The 8,296-nt window shown below is 38.6% G+C and overlaps 1 non-coding gene across 1 annotated transcript; it reads left to right on the forward strand.

The window, feature by feature from the left end:
• Positions 1 to 3,867: 3,867 nt before the first annotated feature.
• On the forward strand, positions 3,868 to 3,974 carry LOC128291307 (small nucleolar RNA R71). Its single transcript, XR_008281083.1, has one exon. It is a non-coding gene; the product is annotated as a small nucleolar RNA R71 (small nucleolar RNA).
• Positions 3,975 to 8,296: the final 4,322 nt, after the last annotated feature.

Consider the following 8,296-nt stretch of genomic DNA (forward strand, 5'->3'; position numbering starts at 1 on the left):
TGGGCTGCTATGTTGAGGAGCCCGAAGTGATGTGCTAGTTGAGACACGTAGGGGCCAATGGAGATGACCCCCCTCCGATGCTGCTCCATCTGATGGCGAATGGCGAGGGCAATAAAGTAGGTGAGGTCGAGTAAATGCCCGTTCGCCATGCTCTATAGAAAGTAGGCATCGTGAGTGTTGACGACGCTGGTGCTCTCCCGACATCTTGTCAAAGTGTGTGCTGGGATGGCGTGTAAGTACCTCAAGAAGGGAGAGAAAGCCGATGCCTTGCAGCAGCATAGGTCGTAGGTGGATGAACCGGGGACCAAAGCGTACCAGTACTTCGACGGAGAGTAGTGGATATGGCGACGGAGAGTATCGAGGTCGTTCTCATCCATGAACTCCTCTGTGTACAGGCCCAAAGCTATACCGAACTCGAGCACACTCAACTGGCGGACTAAATTGCTGAGACGGAACTGGACTATTCCAAGATCATCAAAGTTGGTCATGACGTCTTGAACATGGAATGTCGAGAAAAGTTCAAGTGTGAGCTCAAGGTGTGTCGGCTCGATGATCGCAAAGAAGAGGTCCCATGGATCAGTTTTCAGGAGTGCTCGTACATCGTCAGCCAACTGGACTTGTTCAAGTGCTGTCCAGTCAATGCAGCGGCCCACACATAAAGGTCAGGCCCATAGGATTTGGAATAGTTCCTCCTGATTGTCGGGTGGAAATTGGAGGTATGGGTGGAAAATTTCCATGGTAGGGCCTGAGGAAGACTCCCCTTTTCACTTTTTCAAAGCGGGAACGACAGTTTTCTTGCCACGTGAGCTTGACATGGTATACCTGGAAGAAGAACAAATAACTAACTAACTCAAGAAGTAATCATGAATATAGTTAAACTAACCAGTCCAACCAACAATACTCAGTAACTTAATGTAAATGATAGAAGTTTATATACCAATTGACATAATAAAAGCATGATTATTTTCAACATAAAATGACTGAACTAAACTCTTATGGGAACACACAAAAAGAATGAATGTATTTGAAAGCATTGACTAAAATGGACAAAAATAAACGTATAAGCATGACTATAGTGAGAACTATGAATATAAATAAAACATCTCCCAATAAAACCATAGAATCATAAAATTAGTAAAAGTGATGAAGAAAATACAGATAAAAGAGTAAAAAAACGCTAAAAAGATGAGAATAGGTGTCGAAAATGGAGTTGGAGGTGGCGCATGGGCATGGCAGGGAGACCGTGTGGACTTGCAGTAGCTAGGGATAGGGATTTTGGGTGAAGAAGATGATGAATAGTGAAGGGTATTTATAGATTTTGGGACACACGGCCAGGGGACACGCCCGTGTTCCCTAATTTTTGCTCGTGTGATTCGCGAATTTTGAATTTGGGTGCGTCTGACATTTGGCCCACACTTGTGTTCCTTGGGCGTGTGGGTGCACACGACCATGTCGCACGGCTGTGTCTGTCTTCTTCGCTTCTCCCACGCCCGTGTGTGTAGGCCCACTCCCGTGTTAATCTGACAGGTTTGACTACAAGTTCTAAACACGGGCGTGGCGAATGCCCGTGCTATTTTCTCAAGTTCAACCACGGTTCTACGACACGGGCGTATCGTACGCCTGTGTTGTTTTGGCAGATTTACCCATGGTCCTAATGCACGACCATGGCAACTTATCGCATCCCGTGTTGGGGAAAATTTCGCCCTGTTTTCACACGGCCTAAGGCACGCCCGTGTGCCTGGCTGTATGTGCTTTAGAAAGCCTGCGTTTCATGAGTCGGTTACTATGTTAGATGTTAAAACTAAAATTTAAAGAAATTAATATTGTTAGTGCTCGGGTTGCCTCTCGAGAAGTGCTTATTTATAGTTTAAGATCGACTTACCTCTCTGTTGTGTGATCATGGTGGATCGAGGAGTTTACACTCCTCATCCTGCTATAAATTTTATCAACATAAGGTTTAAGACTAGAATTATTTACCTTGAATGTGCCGAATTTGGGATGATTTACCTCGACTGTACCGTATGGAAAAATTCTAGTTACCGTAAGAGGGGTTTCTTCATTTGGTTCAGAAGTGGCGATTTGAGGATCTGCTACATCTAGTAGTACTTTGTCTCTAACTTGAAGTTGATTTGGTGATGCATTAATCTCGTTCTGGCGTAGTTTTGGTTTATCGTGTTTTCTCCGTTTAAATGTCAGCCACTCCTCGAACTCCTCGATTCGTAACCTTCGTTCTTTATGGGTAGATTCTTTGTAGTGGATTGAACATGGCTGATGTGTGTCCTTCGAACTTATTTCTTGCAAAATAGGTTACATTGTATGATCAGTCTTTGTAGAACAATTTGTACAATCACCTTCAATTTCCAATATGTTGTTTGGGTTGCGAGCTTGAAGGTTTATTGTTTCGTATCCTACACGAAGTGTGAGTTCACCTGTGCCAACGTCAATAATTGTTCTAGTAGTTGCTAAAAAGGGCCTTCCCAAAATTAAAGGAACACTACTGTCCTTTTCTATGTCTAAAACAACAAAATCAACTAGGAATATAAATTTGTCAATTTTAGCGAGTACATCTTCAATGATACCCCTAGGAAATCTGACAGTTTTATCTGCTAATTGAATGCTCATCCTAGTTTGTTTGGGTTTCCCTAGATCTAGTTGCTTAAACAATTTGTAAGGCATAACATTGATACTAGCCCCTAGATCAACCAGCGCATTATTAACATCTAAACTACCAATTAAACAAGGAATCGTAAAACTCCCTGGATCTTTTAGTTTGTTGGGTAGCTTATTCTAAAGAATGGCTTAGCAAATCATGTTCAGCTCCACATGCGACCTTTCATCTAACTTTCGTTTATTTGCTAGAAGCTCCTTTAAAAATTTGACAGCGTTCGGCATCTGTGAAAGTGCTTCAATAAACGGTAGGTTAATATGTAGTTTCTTTAAAAGTTTAAGGAATTTACCAAATTGTCCGTCTGAGCGGTCTTTCCTTGTTGTATTGGGGTATGGCACACGAGGTTTATATTCTGTACTTATCGATTTTTGTTCGTTTTGGCCTACCTCATTCTTATCTTCACTTACCACCGGTTCTGGCCTTCGTTTTGCCACTAACCCTTCCTCATCATGAATGGCAATTGCGTTGAGTTGATCTCTTGGGTTAGATTCAGTGTTGCTTGGTAGGCTACCTTGTGGTCGTTCGGAAATCAACTTGGCGAGCTGTCCAATCTGAGTTTCGAGCCACTGGATTGATGCTTGTTGATTTTTGGGTGTCGTCTCGGTATTCTGAATACGAGTCTCTGACATCGAGATGAATTTGGTTAGCATCTCCTCAAGGTTCGGCTTTTTCTCCTATTTGGTATGGTGGTTCTTTGAAAGCCCGAGGAGGGGTGGTGGTTCTTGATTTCCTTGGCCTCCCTATGAAAAATTTGGGTGATTCCTCCAACCTGCATTGTAAGTATTGCTATAAGGATTGTTTTGAGATCGAGGATTATTACCCATGTAATTTAACTGCTCGTTCTCTATGTTGTGGCCATAAGATGGGTATTCTGCATTGCTCGATCCACCTCCATTTGCTTCATACTGCATTACTGGGTGAACCTGTGAAGAACTAAGAAAACCTTCAATTTTCTTATTCAAGAGTTCTACCTGATTAGAGAGCATGGTGATCGAATCGACGTTATAAACACCGGCTATTTTCGTTGGCTTTGTCCTAATGATTGCCACTGATAGTTATTCAGTGACATCTCCTCTATAAATTAATAGGCATCTTCAGGTGTTTTATTATTGATGGTTCTGCCAACAGCTGTGTCAACCGTTTGTCGAGTCGAAGGATTCAGGCCATTATGAAAGGTTTGAACCTGTAGCCAGAGTGGTAACCCATGGTGAGGGCATCTTCGCAAAAGGTCCTTATATCTCTCCCACACATCATAGAGTGTTTCTAAATCCATCTGTACAAAAGAAGAGATACCATTACGTAATTTAGCTGTTTTAGCCGATGAAAAGTATTTTAGTAAAAACTTTTAGGTCATTTGTTCCCAAGTAGTGACTGACCCCCGTAGTAACGAATTCAACCACTGTTTATATTTGTTTCTCAATGAAAAAGGGAATAACCAAAGGTGAATGGCATCATTAGAAACACCATTAATTTTAAATGTATCACATAGTTCTAAAAAGTTTGCTAAGTGAGCGTTGGAATCTTCGTCTTGTAAACCATCAAATTGAACAAATTGCTATATCATTTGAATTGTGTTAGGTTTCAGTTCAAAAGTATTTGCAGCTATAGCAGGTCTAACTATGCTCGATTCAGTTCCTATTAAATAAGGTTTAGCATAATCATATATAGTGCTCGGAGCAGGATTTTGATTAACAACAATCACAGGAGGTAGAAGATTTTCTTGGTTTTCAGTCATCTCCTCTGTGGTGGTTGAAGTATCTTCCTCTTGCTCTTCTGTGTAACGTAAGCTTCGCCTTATTTCTCTTCGGTTTTTACAAATTGTGCGATCGATCTCACTATCAAACAATAATGGTTCTGACGGGTTTCTTCTGGTCATAAACTAGAAAAACCTGTTAGAAGAAAATAAATGAAGAATTAGAAAAGAAAAGAAAATTTTAAATTGCAATAAAATTAAAATGGCTAAAGTAATAAAAATCGAGTGTTCCTAATATCTTAGTTCCCTGGCAATGGTACCAAAAACTTGATACGTGATATTCGTGACAGGTTTTAAATATTTATAATAAATCATTCTTGAAACTAACTATTATCACAATGAAGGCAAGTATACCTACTGAACAGTAGTATAGCTTTAGCAAGACCAGATTATTGAACCCAAAGGAACTAAAAGTACTAGTATCAACTTTCTTTTTATTATCTAGCCTAAAAAATAAATGGGTTTTGTTTATCTAACTAATAAATTAAACTAAGAAATCACAGAAAATAAATTTGGGGAAAATACTTTTTGGAAAATTTGATTGATTAAGACAATACCTAAGGAAAAATCCACCTAGACTTCACTTGTTATTTGACTCTGAATCGGACGATTTATTCATTCAACTTGTTCCATAGAGATCCCTAAGTTATATTATTATCTCTCTCGAGACTAACAACAACTAACCCTAGATTGAATAATTGAAATCTCTTTATAATTAGCGCCCTAGGGTTGTATTAACTCAATCTATGAATCCCCTTATTAGGTTTCACCCTAATCTGGCAAAATCTTGTCACCCTATCTCTAGGCGCGCAACTAGCTCTGCTTATGTAACACCCCTCGACAATATCCGATGCTGGGTCATGGTTCGAGGTGTTACCTGACTTAACTCAATCAACTATACACAACCGCGCTGTAAAAGTTTGAAAAATTTTAAAACTTTTACTTTCTTAAGCAATTAGTTCCTTGAATGGGCTTACGAGGCCCAAAACATACATTCGAGATGATTTAGACTTAACTGAGAATTTAAGAAAAACTTGATGATATTCATGCTTTAGGGTTCCACACGCCCGTGTGACTCGGGACATGCCCATGTCCTCAGCCCGTGTGCGATATTGACTTTAGGGCACGTCCATGACACATGCTCGTGTGGCCTACCTGTGGGCAATACTGACTTATAGAAATGGCTATGGAACACGCCCGTGTGGCCTAACCGTGGACAATACTGATTTAAAAGTTTTAGTGCAGGGGGACACACAGCCATAACACACACCCATGGGGGTGAGCCATGTGTCACACACGATCTAAACACATGCCCGTGTGTCTTGCCCGTGTGGACAAAATATGCAATCTTCCAAGCCATTTTGTTGCCCAATTTGCACAACCTACAAAAGGTCATTTCAATATACTAATTCCATCCCAAAAGACATCAATTCATCCATAGGAGGAACATCATATACATTTTCCAAAATGAATAATAGCCATTATCTAGGCTTAATACAAAATGAAGGGCTTTTATCCTAAGCCAATATACATAAACAATTCTCAATAATACAACTCCCTAGTCTAGCCTTATACATGCCATAATCAAAAATATAAATCCAACTATACCGAGTATTATGGCTGATAGTGTGATCGATATCTCTGATTTCAAGGGATCCTCGAGCAAAATGGTAATATTGAAAGAAAAGGGAAGGAAAGAGAGTAAGCATAAAGCTTAGTAAGTTGCATATAAATATATATACAACAACAACTTCACCATTTATCAATTATGCTCATAGCTCAAAGCTAAGTATAAACTGGACTTACTCATTACCATCAACTCAAATCATATTTTCTAATCGAGCTCATTACTCATACCTACCAAATAGGTACCTATAACACTTACAACATTATAATACTTTTCTTATTAAATCTCTTTCTTAACTCTTAAAGTTGAACCTTTTGGAGTACTACCGAATATTCTATAAGCCTTAAACATGGGTTAAGTTGCCGCTACCATGTCTCAGACATGGTCTTACACTGGCTATCTCCATCGAGGCCGATGCCATGTCCCAGACATGGTCATACACCACCGCTCGTGTATACGTGATGATGCATGTCCCAGACATGTCTTACACTAGCACGAAACTTAGCTGATGCATGTCCCAGACACGTCTTACACTGGCTAACATCATCGAGGCCGATGCATGTCCCAGACATGTCTTACACTGGCACTCACCTCTACGCCGATGCCATGTCCCAGACGTGGTCTTACACAGGCTATCATGATGTGACTGATGCATGTCCCAGACACATCTTACACTAGCCCTCATCTCAATGCCGATGCCATGTCCCAGACATGGTCTTATACTGGCTCTCATATAACCCCATGTCATGGCATGAATATCCAGTTTGTTTCATGGGGTTCTTACTGGATCTTTTGACTTTCTCAATCATAAATAAATATGCTTAGTTCCAATTCTAGAAATTTATGCTATATCAAATCAATAACAATCGAATACATGCATTAATAATGTGACAACCCGAATTAGGGCCTAATCAAAATAGTGGTTTCGTGACCACAAATCTGAGATAGAAATAATTTTTTTATAATTATTTTGAGGTTTATGATATGATTTCATGATTGAGAGAAAATTTCGTGATAAAATTCTATGCATTAAGCACTTAAGTTGATATTAGGGACTAAATCGAATAATTTGCAAAACTTGTGTTCTAGAAGTTTTTAGTATGAAATTGCTTTGGAATATTAATTGGGGGGTCTTAAATAGAAATTTGACCAATTTCTAAGTTTATGGACAAAAATTGGACATGGATGGAATTTTTGGAAAGTTTAGTGTAAGGGCATTTTGGTCATTTATATATTAAATGAAATAAAATGGGGAAAATAACACAAAAATGGTCATCTTCTCATTTAGTTGATGCCGAATTTTTCTCTCCTCCATAGCTAGGGTTTCTTCAATTTTCATGCTTTATAGTAAGTGATTTCAAGCCCCGTTTCTAATGATTTTTATGTTTTTGAAATCCCGGTAGCTCGATTTAGCTTATGTTAGCAATAATTCAACCTAGGGTTCATATTTGAAAAAATACCCATAGGTGAAATTTTTGTATTTTGGTGTTTTATGATAGAATATGAGGTTTCAAATTATGTTAGACAACTTGTTAGTGAAAGCGAGTAAAAGGGCTTAATCGGTAAAAATACCTAATGTTTATAAGTACATGTTAGAGTGAGAATTTGATGTTTCCATAGAAGAGAGAAATGTTTAGCATGTCATAAAACATAAGAATAAAGGCTAAAATTAAATTTTTGAGCCTAGGGGAAAAATAGTAATTTTGTAAAAGTTAGGGGGCAAAAAACGTAATTTTTCCATAATGTGATTTTTGGATTGAAATAAATAGTATGAGTGTTAAATTATAACATTTCTAAAGTTTGCACCGAGGTAAGTTTGTACATGAATAATTTATCGATTTTTTTATGTTATTTTATATTGTTATCATATGAATTGGTGACTGTCCATAGAATGATTAAATGATGGAAACTTGCAAATTTAATTAGATTATGAATAAATGTTAATGGTGAAAAAGAAAATATTTTCCGGTTGAACTCTCGAAACAGGAACAATACGAATGACCCATTGTGAATACACGTGTGTAGTACTAAGTGCAGGCTACTACGTGTATCACATGGTGAGGTCACGTGTGTAGTACTAAGTGCAGGCTACTATGCGTATCAGATAGCTTCGGCTATAAGTGTGGAAAGGGGAAATGTGTAAACAATGGTATATTTGTTATTTTTCTGTTGAGTTCAACGAGGAGAATCGATAAAGTGGTAATATGTGAAAGTTATTATAAGGTGGATATGTGCAAATTTATGTTTA

The sequence above is a fragment of the Gossypium arboreum genome, chromosome 3 (genome assembly GCF_025698485.1).
Source record: "Gossypium arboreum isolate Shixiya-1 chromosome 3, ASM2569848v2, whole genome shotgun sequence".
NCBI lineage: Eukaryota > Viridiplantae > Streptophyta > Magnoliopsida > Malvales > Malvaceae > Gossypium > Gossypium arboreum.